General features: G+C 38.5%; 1 protein-coding gene across 3 annotated transcripts in view; it reads left to right on the top strand.

The window, feature by feature from the left end:
- SUGCT (succinyl-CoA:glutarate-CoA transferase) overlaps nt 1-16,481 on the top strand; it is a 316,299-nt gene that overhangs the window by 181,337 nt on the left and 118,481 nt on the right. The gene's annotated exons all lie outside the window — the stretch shown is intronic.

Genomic DNA, 16,481 nt, shown 5'->3' on the forward strand with positions numbered 1-16,481 from the left:
GAACATGTATAGCATGAGATAAAAGAAATTGTCTAAGTGAAAGAAATTGTCTCCAAGTGAAATAACAAATGTCAACTTCTTATTGTAAATGTCACTTCTGTATTTGACAGTGTATGTACAGCCTGTGCAAGGTAAAAGTGCAATGTACATTCACTCTTCTAGGAGGTATAATATAGCATTTCAAAGGCTATACCCTTTACCTCACCTGAATATCTTTATTATCTAGGGCTTCCGAGAACAGTTGAACTCCAGAGAAGTGATGTTGCACAGTTCAAGCTTGCAGTGGGACTTAAACGCAATGTTTTCCTTAAAATATTATTTATTAATGCTAATACGTTTGAATTTTAATTATTTCAAGATATGGAATTCCAGACTAGATTATTCCACTTGTTCTAATGGTGCATGCTTTGTGTAACTCCACTGAGATGGGTAAAAATACTTTGGAGTTCTTCAGTCTACTTTGGAGTCTGCAAATACCACTAGCTGCTGAAGTAAATGCAGCTGTTATTTTTATCTGCATTCTGAGATTAGATAGATAGATAGATAGATAGATAGATAGATAGATAGATAGATAGATAGATGCATACATACATACATACATACATAGATTTGGGGGGTTTTTTCCCAACAATGTTTATTTGCTTAGCAAAAACTTGAAGAAGCATTTTTTTCTGTTACAGTACAGCAAAATACATTTTAAGAAAAAGGGAGAAGGTTACTATGAAAGACTTTAGCAGAACAGATTTTTGGTTTTGCAAACAAACTGCTTAAAGATTTTTAGGCACTTGTCAAGATGTGACATGGTCAGCATCCATGCTGAAGGATTAACTTCAAGATTGTAATTCTGTGATAAATGTATGTCAATTTCCAAAGTTTCCTGCATGGAGAATGCAAATAATTTAGCCTTATCAAATAGCAGCTAGTCCTCACTTTGCATAAGTAATGATTTTTATGTTGATGTGTTTTTTTTCAAACATGAATCATTATTTTGTTTTGAGCATTCCTTCTTTTATTATATATATAATATATATAATATATTATATATTATATATATTGATTAATATAATATATACTACTATATTAAATAATATTATGTATATATATATTATATTAAAGAATACTGATCCAAAGGCAAAGTTTGTGTTCACAGCCCTCAGCAAGAACTGGAGCTCAAGTCCCTCCTGTCCTGGGAAGCTCTGGAGGATATTCCTACAAGGAATCTCTGGGCACCCAGAGCTTCCATTCTCCTCCTCTTGAGCTTTCTGATGTTTTGTGGAGTCTTAAACTCCTCCTAAGGCAGGCTGGGGTGTGTTTGTACAGCCTCAGCTCTGTGCTGAGGATCAGGACAAGGAGCTGTAGCCCCTCTGCCCATCAGCTGTGGGAAGGGAAGCAGTTGGAAGGGTTTTATTTGACCCCCAACTCCCCTTTGTTCACCAAAAACCAACAGGATCAGCAAAAGCAACACCAGAAACTACAAAAGGTAGAGGTGAGTGAGGCAGAAAGATTTCTTCCAGCAGGAAATGCAGTGTCAGGTTTCTGGAATGAAGCTAGAAATTGATGGGAAATGACTTTTGGGATAGCCTGGTCCCCCTCTTCTCCATTCCAAGCTGATCTCCATGAGTGTTTCTCCATTGTCTCAGAGAAGTTGTTTTAAGGCCTGGCACAGGCTCAGTCTGGGTTATTTCAGCAGTGTTAAAAGTGCCCTGAGTGAGCAGGGAAATGCTGGCCTTGGTGTTATCTGCTGCTGCAGACACATGTCTGGGAGAGATTACAGCCTGAGAAAGCCCAAATAAATACATCCAGGGAGCCCATCCTGGGAATTCCTCTCATTTCAGCAAATGCAGACGGGCTGCACCCCAAACCCTCCTGCTCTGCTCTTTCTTCTGGTGCTGAGTGGGTTCCTTTGGCAGGGCACATCAGAGGAGGCTGAGGGACTGCAGATAAACCTGACACCCCTGGAGATGTGCCAGGCAGGTATGAATCAGTGCTGGAGGGCAGCCAGGGAGGTGGCACCTGTGCCAGGAGCCATCTGTCACCTGAGCACAGGCACACCTTGGCTCAGCATCGCTGTTCCTCCCGTGTGCCTGGCCTCAGCTCACGGCTCAGGCTGTACAAACACACCCCAGCCTGCCTCAGGAGGAGTTTGAGGCTCCACAAAACATCAGAAAGTTCAAAGGAAGCTCTGTGTGCCCAGGGATTCCTTGCAGTATAATATATATAATATATATAATATATATAATATATATAATATATATAATATATATAATATATATAATATATATAATATAAATTTTTATACTTCCTGGTTCATTCCTATTGCTCTTAAGATTCTGTGCTAGCCTTTCTGATTTAATTTCCTCAAGGACTCTTGTTAAGTATGTATTAGGGTTGGGCAGACATATTTTATTGTGTCTTATAGTGGCACCTTTACATATGCAAACTCACAAGCCATTGTTGCTCATGCAGTTAGACCCATGGAAGTAAAGAAAATTTTTATACTTCCTGGTTCATTCCTATTGCTCTTAAGATTCTGTGCTAGCCTTTCTGATTTAATTTCCTCAAGGACTCTTGTTAAGTATGTATTAGGGTTGGGCAGACATATTTTATTGTGTCTTATAGTGGCACCTTTACATATGCAAACTCACAAGCCATTGTTGCTCATGCAGTTAGACCCATGGAAGTAAAGAACATTTATCTAAATAGAGGCGTGCTACAGAAGTCCCAAACATCCCAAGGTATGAAATTTAATCTTGTTAGCACAAATCTGGTTTGGGTCTGTATGAGAGAACCTGCATGCATCTGTCTAATCCCAGGGATTTTTACATCATTTCTCTGAATTAAGTTAATGTGATCCACACTTTCCCCCTTCCCCATTTCTTTTGAATCATGGGAAGGTTTAAGATTTTACTTGTGACACATGTAAAAGATCAATCCATAGCAAGTCTTCTGAATTAAGTTTATTGTACAGTATACTTCAGAACATGAATAATAACAAACAAATAAATGTAAACAAAATAATACAAACAAATACATTGAGGCATCAGGAAAATAAACCCTTTCAAGTATCATTGTTAGAACAACCTGATGAGTTGGTCTCTTCAAGAAGTTGATGATTTTCAAAAAGTGAGAAGAGCAAGTCAAGCAGCCTGGGAACCTGATAGGACACACCATCCCTTATTTTCTTTGTCTTCCTGACTGTTATATCATTAAGAATTATTTTTAATACCAAGAAGTTTCAGAGTTTTAGCTGTGCAGTCTGTTGTCTTCAGAATTACCCTAACAGTGTATGCTTGGTTGTCATTTGTGCATGTATTCAATTCCAGACTGCAAGGCTACAAAATTCATTTTGCAAGAAAACAGTTGAGATGCCTCCCAGCATGTACTGGGGGCACCTCATACTCAAGCAGCTGTCTAGGGGACCTCCCTGTCCCTTCTCTTTCCACTCCTGGCTTTGCCCTTCTGATCTGGCTGAGGCCTGGAAACAAACTAAATTCTCCCTATGATGAGTAACAGCAGAGGAGAGGTGCTAGATTAGATCTCCACAGGCCCTTTTGTGCTGTCCCCAGTATCTGCCTCCTCCCTTTAGAGCTGATCTGGTCTCAGAGTCATGATTTTAAAGGCTGTTCTGAGTAGTTGAGTAATGTGAATTGAATTCTACCTCTTGCTTTCCCTTTGTAGCATGATCATCAAGCTAAAAGCAATGAATAATTTAAATTCTTCTTAGAATTAATCTTTAAAATCATATTTCTCACTTCTCCCTGATATGTTCCTTCAAGAAAGAGAGCATGGGGAATTATACCTGAGAGGGCAAATTTAGATTTTCTTCTTTCATTGCTTCCTACTTAGAAGTAAAAGCACAAACAGTGACATTCTGTAAAATAGCTGGGAATGCTTTTGACACTTTTATTTCAAGCAAGACTGCAGAAGTAAAGCATCATGCAAATCATTCAACACTATGAATTTGTAACAAAATTCAGAATGACATCTTACTCTTCATAGGCTTCCTTTTTATAATTATTTAGGATTCAGTATTGTGATATTTAAAAGACATTTAAATACACAGAGAAGCGTTTGTCTTGGCATGAGAGAACATAAAAATGGTAAAATATTGGCAAATAGATGAATACTGAGTTACATAGAGACAACAATTTGCCATTCAAAGGCATTCAGAATTTTAAAAATTAATCACAGAATCACAGAATAGATACAGTCAGAAGGGACCACAGTTGGTCATCAGGTCCAACCTCCCTGCTTAAGCAAGGTCATCCCAGAGGACATGGCACAGAAAAGTGTCCAGACCATTCTTGGATATCTCCAGTGAGGGAGACTCCACAACCTCCCTGGGCAATCTGTTCTAATGCTCAATCACCTGCAAAATAAGGAAATTCTTCCTGATGTTCAGCTGGAATTTCCTGTGCCTCAGTCTCTGCCTGTTGCCTCTTGTCCTGTTGCTTGGTACCATCAAGAAGAGCCTGGCTTCATCCTCTTGACATCCGCCCTTCAGGTAGTTATGAACATTAATGAGGTTCCCTTTTAGTTGTCTCTTTTCAAGGCTGAACAGGCCCAGCTCCCTCAGCCTGTCCTAATAAGAGAGATGATCCAGTCCCTTATTCATCTTCATTGCTCTCCATTGGACCTGCACCAGGAGCTCCCTGTCTCTCTTGTGCTGAAGAGCCCAGAAGTGGACACAGCACTCCAGATGTGGCTGTGTAGAGGGTCTGGCTGAGCAGAGGGTCAGGATCACCTCCACTGACCTGCTGACCATGCACTTCCTAATGCACCCAAGGAGACCATTGGCTGCCTTGGCCACTGGTATGGGCTCACTGCAGGCTCATGGACAGCTTGTTGTTCAACAGGACCCACAGGTCCTTCTCTGCAGAACTGCTTTCCAGCAGTTTGGCCCCCAGACTGCACTGGTGCAGGGGGTTATTCTTTCCCAGGCACAGGACTCTGCAATTGCCTTTGCTGAATTCCAGGGAGAGAGGACAGTTAACCAGTAGGTGCTCTATAACTGAGTATTCAAATTGTAGCAGTCTATCTCTTCACATTGTAATATAGGTCTGAATTGCAAATTATGCAGTCTTTAAAATAAAATTTGGCCTGCTTAAGCCTCCTAATTATCAGCTTATTTGTGATCACATACTTTGTTAATGTACGGTCATCCCAAAGCTGTATACGCAGAATAGTTTTAGAATCCAGTGTGCTCATCTTTCCATGTATGTGTATATTTCATTTATTGAATAATATTCTGTGATACTAGAAGTGCCTGGAATTGTAGAACTATGGCAGCTTGAGGCTCAGGCCTTTATACTGTCTCTAACAGGCCACACACTGAAAACTCACTGTTGTATAAGTATGAGAATATAAAAAACACCAAACATTTATTTCCTGTTTTTTTAGGGGTCAAGTATATAAATGTAGCTACAGCCCTTTTTTCTGAGGTCAGTTAGTGGATAGTCTTTAGTGACTCCAAGAAATGGCTGATGTTTTAAAAGATGAGTTTTAAATTTCTTGGCTGAAAGAGGGTACTAATACACTCATGACTACATTATTCCATGAGGAACTATGCATGCAGAGGTTATATGAGCAGTGTCAAACCTTAATGGATAATCTATGTATTAATTTTGAAGATAAGGTGCTCTCAGGCACAATTCTAAGGCATGAAGCATGTCAAAACAAGCTTCATTTATTTTCTGAGTGTCCAGAATCAGTGTTTAGAAGTGTGATTTCATTACTCTCTTGTACATTGCGTGTTCTTACAGTCCTTGACTGGGTAAAAATATCACTTAAGTAGCAAGATGTACAAACCTCAGGATATTATCAAAACCTGGAGACCACCAAACATGTTCAAACAGGAAGAGTTTTGCCATAGGTGAAATTCAGATGTTACATCAGCTATAATGCTCTTGAGGCCAAAAAATACCATTTAAAAGTTAATTGGTATGTGACGCTTTGGGAGTTGTCCTCTCTCTCAGTTATTTTCCAGTGTGGTGTGACCATTTAGGACTGTTCTCATATATTAATACTTGGCATTTGAAGACATAGCTTTTCTATCTGTATGAGTATTTACTAGATGTTCTTTTTCACATTACTTTGAAATTCATACCTGATCTTAATTTGGCAAGACATCTTAGGTGATTTTTTCAAACTGAGTTGCAAAATGTCTATATGTTGGGTTTCTGCATTCTTACCCAGGGCACAGGTTATTCCTGTCGCCATATCTTTTGACAGAAAAGGAGTAGGAAGTCAGCCACTTGCTCATGTTGTGAGGAAAGAACACTTGTAACATCTCCCTTATTGCTGAAAGAAATCCTCTCTTGTTCCATGGAATTGAACTGCTTTTGCAACTTTAAGATTTAAAAAATAAAGTGCCTCTGGAGTTTTTCACAGCAAAACAGTGATTTTGGTGGGATTTGAAAGGATGCAGCAAGCTGTCCAACTTTCACATGCCTTTGTCCCGTAAGTCAGAAAAACTTCTCTCCAAACATTGCATTAGCTTTACCAGATGAAGTCTTCATTGACCAACATTGCTAAAAGGGCAGCACTTGGGAATGAGTCTCCTCTGTGTAAAAAGGCAGTTCCATTTCATTATTCATCAGAAAAGCCTTTTTTCTTTGACCATCTCTTTTGGTTCCATTCCTGAATGTTTTTTTTTTTTCCCAGCAATATTGCTTCCCTGTGGTTTCTCTGCTGAGTTTCTTTTCCACTTGATTTCAGGCTCCTAGTTTGCAGATTGATGATCCATGATGAAATGTCTTTGTGAATTGTCTAATGCCCTAGTTTTCTTTCACAAAAAAAAAAAAAGTAACTAGTTGTATTACAAGTTGCAGTTTCATTGTATATTTTCCAGAAGCATTTTGGTTGCTAAGAATGTAGCCAGGCAGTGAAATAGATGCAAGATTAAAACTTTAAGAGTGAGTGGAGATGTGTAAAGTGATCCATGAGATCAATACCATCTATTACCTGCTTTGCTGCTCTCTGTGTATTAGTGCCTGTGACAGTGTTCTGGCTGGTCTGATTCAATGACATTTCCCTGATTTTGGTCCCATCTCCCAGGACTGGTGGGTCCTGCTCCTTGCCCTCTCTCTGGAATAGTAATTGCTTTTCTTATGTACACCACTAGCATACATGAACTATTAGCTTTTTCTTGTTTAAAGCAGTGGTGGCCATTCTTGCTCTGAAATGACATTTCAGTGTGCTCCTTCTCTGCTCTTTTCAGTCTGCTTGAAATGTTTTGTGTGTCTTGCATGAAGTCAAACAATTCTTTTGATACTTGACCCCACAGATTACTGACAGCCCAGTTCTCCTTTATTTCTGATGCAGTGTAACACTATCCTGCTAAAAAAAAATCTATTTAAAATAACATGATCCAGGAATTTAGCACGAATCCTGCAATTCATGGCCATGCTAAGCAGTATTCTGTTTCACAAGTGGTTCCTTTGAAGTCAGTTTAGTTACACATGCTTACATCATGTCTGAACTTGGTCCACTGTGTTTACAACATGCATATTTGATATTGCACAGTGGGTGCACATAACTTAAAAAATAATAAAACTTTTATTACTTTGAGTAGTGTGCACATTAAAGAACAGATTTTCATTTGCATCAAGGCTCTTTGTGCTCCTTTGGCTATGCAAAAGGCCTTAAAACTGGCATAAATTCCATTAAAGACCAGTTGAAAAATCCCTTTTCACAGCCAATGCTGTGTAAAATGATGCTGCATGTAAACCAAAATGGAGCCCATCCCAAAGGAGATTTTATAATTTCAAGGCAATATTTTCACTTTTTTGTTCTATTTTCCTGTAATAAAGAAGCAACAGAATGAATCACTGTGACTTTTTTTCCCCCTAATTTTAATGTACCATGTTGTAGTAAACCTTCTATGATTAGGAGTTGACCTTTTTATCCTTGTGAGTTTCAATCAAATGTTAGCACTTTTTCTATTTACCTGCAAGCAATGTTCATATAAACAATAAAAAGACTGCTTATTTCTTGAATTACCTCAAAGAAGCAAAACCAAAAAGCATTAAACCAAGAACAGAATGCTAATGGGAATCTGTGTTTTTAAAATTTTGGTTTTTGTTTCTGATTCGCAGCTTGGGAAAGGAAGGAAATGCATGAAACCATATTTTTGAAGAACATTGAGGTAGATGTTTACATCTACACCTTCTCAAATCTATGCTTTGTTTTTAACCTCCAGTTCTGGTCCATAAGCAAAAAATAAGCATTTAAGCAGCTAAAAAATAATCTACTGAAGCTTCAGGAATCTGGAAAGTCTGTGTTGATGGGTCAAAGCTCAATAAGGTGAAGGACCTTGGGTCACAACAACCTCTTTTGGAGCTCCAGGCTGGGAGAAGAGTGACTGGAAAAGCTGCCCAGTGGAAAAGGACCAGCTTGTGCTGGTTCTCAGCAGCTGTGCCCAGGTGGCCAAGAAGGCTAATGGCATCCTGACCTATATCAAGAAAAGTATGACCAACAGGACCAGGAAAGTGATTGTCCCCCTGTACTCAGCAGTGGTGAGGCTGCACCTCAAATCCTGTGTTCAGTTTTGGGCCCCTCATTGCAAGAAAGACATGGAGGTGCCAGAGAAAGCCCAGAGAATGGCAATGGAGCTGGGGAAAGGTCTGAAGCACAGGTGTGATGAGGAGGGGCTGAGGGAGCCTGGAGAAAAGGAGACTGGAGGAGTACATTATCACTCTCTACAACTACCTGAAAGGAGGTTGTAGTGAGGTGGGGGGTCAACTTCTTCTCCCAGGTAACAAGTGCCAGGATGAGAGGAAACGGTCTTAAATTGAACCAGGGAAGGTTTGGATTGGATATTAGAAATAATTTCTTCACTGAATGGGTGTCCAGGCATTGGAACCAGCTTCCCAGATAAGTGGTAGAAATGCTGTCCCAAGTGTTCAAAAAACATGTGGATGTGGTACTTGGGGATATGGTTTAGTGGTGAACCTGATGGTTCTGGGATTGTCATTGGATTCAGTAGTCTTAGAGGTCTTTACCGACCTTAACAATTCTATGATTCAGCTTCTACAGAAAAAATAAACAACTACTAATGTAAGTGTATTAGTTGTTACCTGGTAAAGAAATATTGCCTCTTGAAGATGACATTTTATTTAAAGCACTAGAAAAGAGCTTGTGGTATCTGGATCCATTTCTTGACTGCAGCGCATTCATTGTTTGACTCTTGGTAATTCACTTAGTCTCTGTTCATCTCTCTGTCCGTCTGTCAGCCTGCCTGTCCACTTGTCTGTTAATCCTTCTGCCTTGTAGAGGTGGTGTAAAGGTAATGATACTTATGCTTTGTGTACAGGATTCTACCTAATACCTGTAGGGAATTTGCTAGAGTGGGAAAAAATGCTTTATGTTATTGTCAGTATTCTCTGAGTTTTCATGTTATTCTCCCCACCAGAGAAAAACAGAGTGGCTGTTGAAAATCTTAAGGGAGAACCCCTGGATGTGAAACCAGTATATATCGGTACAACCATGTTAGAAGATCATTTAATAAGTAGATTTCTTGCATTGACATAGAATATTTGGTTTCTGCTGTATAGAATGTTTATCCATACACAGCTAGTTTACAGCTTTCTATATGGTTCCTGAATACATCCTTCTCATCTTCCTTATTCTTTTTTAACTGGGAAAATAGGCAGTGTATTGGAATTTTTCTTTATGTGCTGTAGGCTACACTTAAACATTGAGGTCTCAGTAATTTATGTTTTTAATGGATAGGGGTTTTTCCTTTTGGGTCATTTTCACAGAGAAAGCTAGGTTGTCCAAACATATTCTGAAATACATTGGGGGATTATGGTTTCAACACATGCATGCCTAGGGCCAAAGTATGAGTAACACGATTTTTTTTGTTCCATTCCATGAACAAACCACTGTTTTGTGGTGTAATACAAAACATATCTAAGCAGTTTAGATCACTATCAGGCATTACAACGTTAGGTTTTCTATTTATGTGACTACCCAAAGCTCATTAGAAACTCATTTTGTAGCTCTAGGGAAGTAAGAATAAAAAGCAGTGAAAAATAGTACATTGTATTCTGTTCTAATTATACTCTGTTTACTGTGCTTACTAATATATATCAAGTGTATAATTTTATAGTTGCTGAGCCCAACTTCCAAAACTTGTGAAGTCCAGGATTGTTCATAAAACTGTTGTGCATGCAGCTTAACTGTGCAATTTTGATTGGACAAACTAGCTTTTTGTGCATGCAGGCAGACTGTTAATTGCTGGTGCCTTAGTGTAATATGAATGTCCTTGAAGTGCAGTATTCTCCAGTTCCTCCTCTTCACCTGCTCTTAGGCCCGCAAGAAAGTTGGTGGTTGCCAAGTCCAAAGGGATTACCAGGAGGAGACAGATCTGAAATACCAGAAAACATTTGCAAATATAAGGGCTCAGTTTCTGGGTGTGGATTTTCACTATTCAGCTCTACACTCTGTCTGCTGGTGTGAGCCTCTATAAAAATCACACCAGTGCTCTTCTTGGTCATGCAGGCAGAGGTTTCACGTCTCCATCAGACTATGCTTGTGCATATGGAAAGAATCTGATGTGTTGACATAAGGTATTAATGTATGAGAACGTGATAGACAATAGAGCAAGGAAGGGGGGCAGGAATCTCCTTTTAAAGGGACAGTATTTTTAATTGATTCTTACTACATAGTCATTTTTTTCTTCTAAGCTACAGCTCTGTGCCCCCTCTGGCATATTAGTCTCACCTTTTAATGAAATGATAAATACAGAATACATCACAGACAAGTACTAAAGATTTCCCAGTTAAGGGCAGAGAGAAGGAAAAGAAATCATTAGCCAACAGGAAAAAACAAGGTTTTGGGCAACCTAGTTAAAACACAATTATAGTCTTCATGCTGTAGCTCCTTACCTGGAATGACTTTTTGTAATAAAAGAAGAAGCTGCATAAACCCAACCAAAAATGAGGTTTTAAATTTTTTTTTTTTTTGTAATGTGAAATGAACCATTTTCCCAATAATAAAAAGCTTATCTGTGTGTGCATTAGTGGATTAGAAGCACACTTCACAGGTGGTATAATACACAGGTCTGAAGTACACTCAAGGCATACACTGAATCCTAGTGAGGCCACTCAGTCATGGCATATATTATAAGAGCATATTTAACAATGTTCTAGGTTATTTAACACAGTTTAAAGTAAGACATATAAGCTTGTTGTTCTAACAGAACATGTGTTTTTGAAGAAAAGGTGTGCATGAAAATGTTCCCTAAAATTCAGATAGAAGAATCCTTTCTTCGTGCTCTCAGTGTAACATAATACAGCAAGAAAAGAAAAGGACTATGATGTAGACTGAAAAAAATATGCCTGCTACACAAAATAAATGCCGGTTTATTAGTCTGTCTTCTAGTGTATTTCAGTGCCTGTGCACCCACATATAGTGAGAAGATGTCATTAAATTAAACCACAGATATTTGTCCCCAGATTAAGGTCACTTTCACTTCTAGGCTCTCTTCTTATTTATTTTAATTAATGAGTGAAAGCTCTGTTTTTCTTCATCTTTAGCCTTCTTTCAGGCTTGCTGTTATGCACCTTGGTATAAATTCCTTGGCTTCCAATCAGGGTTTTATGAGCATGGAGGATTGTATTTAAAAATAAAGATTCTGAACAGCCATATGTTTTGAGGTACAATTCCTTTCCTCAGAGGGTATGTAAAACATAAAACAAAAAAGCCCATTTTATTATGGAAATCTGAAAACAATCAATGAGCCTCTTGTTCAAAGTAACACCAGGTTTGCTTTAATTTTCAACAAATTCAATTTTCTTTAAAGTGCCGTTTATATGCCCACATTGAATTATAATAGTTAGTAGTAATTTATTGGGGATATTATTCCAGGAATTTTTCTATCTTCTGCCTTTGACCCTAGGGATGCGATAGTGGGGTATAAAGAATGTATGGTGTAGTATGACACAATGTATAGTGCAGGAGAAGGCATTACAGCAGAAAGTTTGTTCAGAAAAGACACACTGATTAGGCTATTTCAAGTTAAACAGACAAAATCATTTCCATCATGTTTATAAACCATAAGGCTACTATCTACCATTGATTTTTTCCTTTTTTTCCCCATTAAACTGTCTTCACAGCCAATGTGTTTTCTTGTATGATTCTAGAAGAGAGTCATTGTAGCACAAAAGTTAAGCAATGTTCATTCCAATTCAAAGCTAGTGGTAACAAATAGAAAGTGTCTGCTGTGGGTTTTGGATGAAGGCAAGAATATTGTTTTCCTGCTAGTTTCTCTGTATAAACTAAGAGAATCTTGAACCCTTTTAATCTTTTCAATAGAGACTTGCCATTATTTTCTTGCAAACTTTCAGTTTAAATATTGCAAGATACTGTTCAGGTTTTCACAGAAACAGAATCCACCAATAGCAATTTCTAAGACTGTTAGTGTGAAAAGGTTCTATTTGGGCTTTACTTTCTCTATTTTCTTTTTTTCTTTTTTTTTTTTTTTTGGTAGTTGCCTCTTGTTGTATGAGCTATGATTTAGAACTGCGGGGAAACTGATATTTACAAACCGTTTTGCGTGCTTTATGTCTGGCATCAGGACTTTTCGCCATGTCTTTGCAGTAAGTCTCAAGAGACCATTGGAATGAAAAAATAATGCATCTTCCTTCCCTAGCCTTCTTCATGTGACTGGAATTGAGGCTGCTCAGTTCTGTGAAGCTGAAATCTCTTCCTTTGAGTTAATCATGGTCCTTATGTTAGCAAGAGTGACCAGGAAGAGCTGTTTTTGCTCTTGTTTGGGGGATTTCTTTGCTCCTGATGATAGATTGCATTGATATTTGATGAACATGTTACTAAACACAAGACTGTTATTTGAGATCTGAGAAATATTTTAAAAATGCTGAAACTAACAAATTGTAAGATTTATACTAAAACGTCCCTTAGCCTCATTCAGGGAATAATATATAGTGCTGATGCTCCCTTCAAAGCACTGTTGTAGAAAAGGCCAGAAGCCCTGGGAGATCAGATTCTGTTTTCTGTGGCCTCACAAAAATTTGATTATTCAATTTCTCTTTTGTCTCTCCTCAACTAGGAGACCCCTTGCCTAACCTTTACCTTTGTACATGTAAGACTTGCCATTTCTGATTGCCAGAAACAGTAGCGCCAGTGCAGCTGATTTAGTAGTGTCATTTCTGCTAGACCACCCAAAAGACCAGTGAGTTGACTGTCTGTCTGTAGTCAGGTGTGCTCTGCTTGTAGATGTGCTCTTCTTATACTGCTGCCATCTTTCCAGTAACACATCATCACTCCTGCTCTGTTTTGATGATGTAGCATGTTTACAGATTGCTGGAGCAGCAGCACTCTTTGATAATGTGTTATTGCTATACATTGTGAGAGACAGCTATTTTTGGTCTGTTTTACTCCAAGGGTACTTTCATCTCAAGCAGTAGAGCTGATCTGAGGATTGCCTTTGGAAAATGTTAAGACAAATAAAACTGCATCTTTCAGATTGACCATAAATGATAGAAGTGTGAAGGTGCAACATCTGAGTCACAGAGGGCCTTGCAGCAACTCTGTCTCTAATGGGATTTTTCATGTAGCACTCTCATATCCTCCAGAATCCCTGAGCAACAGTAATTTGCATTGTTTCTTGTTTTACAGTATAACTAAAAAAATCACTGTTTAGTGAGAAGTATTTTTGTTTTGTTTTAATCATTAGGTGGCTTAGTTGTGGGCAGAAGCGGGCATGAAAACAAAGGGCGTCTGAGCTCCAAAAACTGGGAGCATGGTAGGAAAGAATAGCACTTTGGCACAGCACATTGGTGGTACAGGATAACATTTTATGTAACAGGATACAGACCACAGGGCAGGCAATTGGCACTGCAGGAGAGCAGAGCGCTTTATGTAACAGGAGAGATAATCAGCATGTGGCTGGCATCACGGCTTAGTAACACATACAATGAGATGGGGAACAATTACATTCTTTCTCTCCTTCTCTCCTTCTCTCTCTCTCTCCTTCTCTCCTTCTCTCTTTCTCTCTTAGTATGTGATATTACATGTAAGTATGTGATATTAGATGTATTTACTGGGGGAAGACAGGGGTCCAATTCAATTGTGCTAAGCTTTTTATTCATCTTAATTAGTTTTTAAAAACATGCCCTTTGCTCACTTGCTACTGCTGGGGGGACAGACTAAACAATTGAAAGCTTTTCTAAGAAAAAGAGTAACTTTTTAATCACTGCAGTGAGCAGTAATTTTTGGCAACACTATTATACTACCAAGAGGCAATTTTAATAAAACAGTCCAGTGCTTCAGAAGCTCCTGAAGTAGTAGCAATTTTAAGGAAATATGAGGATATATTTCTTTCACTGCTTCTCTTTTTAAACCTTTAAAATAAAACCACAGTGCCCCTTTGGTGCCTCTTAAGTGGACACAACTGTTGATTTAGAAGAAAGACAAACTGGTCTTTATGGTTAAGCATTTCAGTCCAACACCCTCTTTTAAAAATCTAAGTACTTTAAGGTTGTGTTTAAGGTTGCTCACTCAAATCCAGAGGGACTGTAAAATGTTGGCTGTGGAAAGCCAATGTCCTCACACCAAAGTTTCTTTGGTAGGACTCCAGGAAGGCTTTGGGGCATCCTGATTTCTGTCCACTCTTTGGCTTATAATATTTTCTCCTTGTCTATTGAATAGATGAACTATTTTCACTTGCTTATGAACAAATGGCCTGATGAATGTTTTGCAATAGTTTTTATGCTTGTGTAAACTCATGTATGCCAGTGTCAGGGAAAGCAGAGCGAGTTACACTGCAATATCCATCGTTTCTTATCAGCTAATTATCTGTTGCATTGGATATCATGTTCTGATGGAGTCTCACAATTCAGTGTGCCAGAACCTTTCAGATTAAGTTGCACCCTGTGTAGTACTGAAGATTGAAGGGGTAGGGTAGAAACAGGAAATAATTTGTAATTATCTCTGGTAGTTCGATAGCTGTCACTTGCTTACCTTTTGGAACACATGATTGTATCCCTCATTTCCAAAATCTGGAACATGTGCAATTTTACATAGGCAGATACTTAAACATGTGCATTTCTAAACTTGCAACTGATCATAAAATTGAGTGATTCTTGTAATTACAGCAGTAAGAGTATTGCTTAAAATATGTAAGTATATAGTGCAATGCTTCAGTAATTCACAGAATTCCAGAGTTGCAGAATGGCTAAGGCTAGAAGGATTCACTGGAGGTCATGTAGTCCAACCTCCCTGCTCATGCAAATATCTAATGATGTCAGGGAAAGAAATGTGTGAATGCTTGCTTGCAGCATTGTTCCTACTATTCATTGTAAAAATGTATGCAAAAAAGTATTACAGTCAAAATTTAAATCAATAAAAGTGACTCATGTAAGTTTATATTACATGCATTTAATACAGTATACTAATACACTGATGCAGCTGAAATCAGTCTTCAGATGGACTCAAATGTGGGCAAGTGTAACAAGTACATGTGCTTAGAGTTTGGTAACCACGCCTTATTTTGGGTAGAATGCAACATCTCCTCAAATCAATGTGAAGATTACTATAACATGAATAAAATGTAGATTGTACTCTGGGACTTAAATCCTTTCTCTTACCCTTCATTGCAATCCATTTTTTGAGTCTTTGTGCCTACAAATGTCCTCCAAACACAGTATGTATACATGCATATAATTTACCACACACAATTGACATGTTAATTTCAAAGTTCTTTGTCAAAAAGTAGCCCCCATATGAGGAGGCTCATGACCTTTTAAAGGTTACATTAATGAAAAAAAAAACCCAACCTTATTCTTAATGACATGTATCCAGCTGACATTTTGAAAAAACTTGACAGTAAAACCTTTCCCTATTCATAATAAGGTCTGGTTTAGCCTCCTCAAAAATTGAGGTACAGATCATGTCATTGCCCTAATAGGTGAACTATCATGGTTTTAAATCCAACTATCTTTCTTGAAATATTCACCAGAGACAGAAAGAGTAGGGAAAATATATAAGTTTATTACACTTGTCATGGTTTGACGCTGGCGCAATGCCATTGCCCCCATGAAAATACATTCTTCCTGGTTTCTGCTGTGAGATGTGACCAGGAATAAGCAAAGCAGGCCCCCACTTAGAAATAAAGAAAAGAAAACTTTATTAACTAAACTACAACTCTAAGTAAAAAGAAACACACAGGGAAAATGAAAACTTTCCAAAACCATTTCCTCCTCCACCAAATTTCCAATACATCCATCCCCCAAAATCACCAACTCTCGGTCCATCACCACACTTTAGGTAATCAATTCTCAGTTCATCAAGAGGAGACGAGTCCTTCTTGTGCCATAGGCTTCCCCAGGAAACCGTTGAAACCTTGTGTGTTTCCATGTCACTCGTGGCACCACCCGGAGAACATCTGCCGTTGTGACATCTTCCTTCCGTGTCCAGTGCTCTCACCACTGCACATGGACCAGAGCTGCTTCTAGGGT

This window comes from Geospiza fortis, unplaced genomic scaffold (genome assembly GCF_000277835.1).
Source record: "Geospiza fortis unplaced genomic scaffold, GeoFor_1.0 scaffold265, whole genome shotgun sequence".
In the NCBI taxonomy this organism is placed as follows: Eukaryota; Metazoa; Chordata; class Aves; order Passeriformes; family Thraupidae; genus Geospiza; species Geospiza fortis.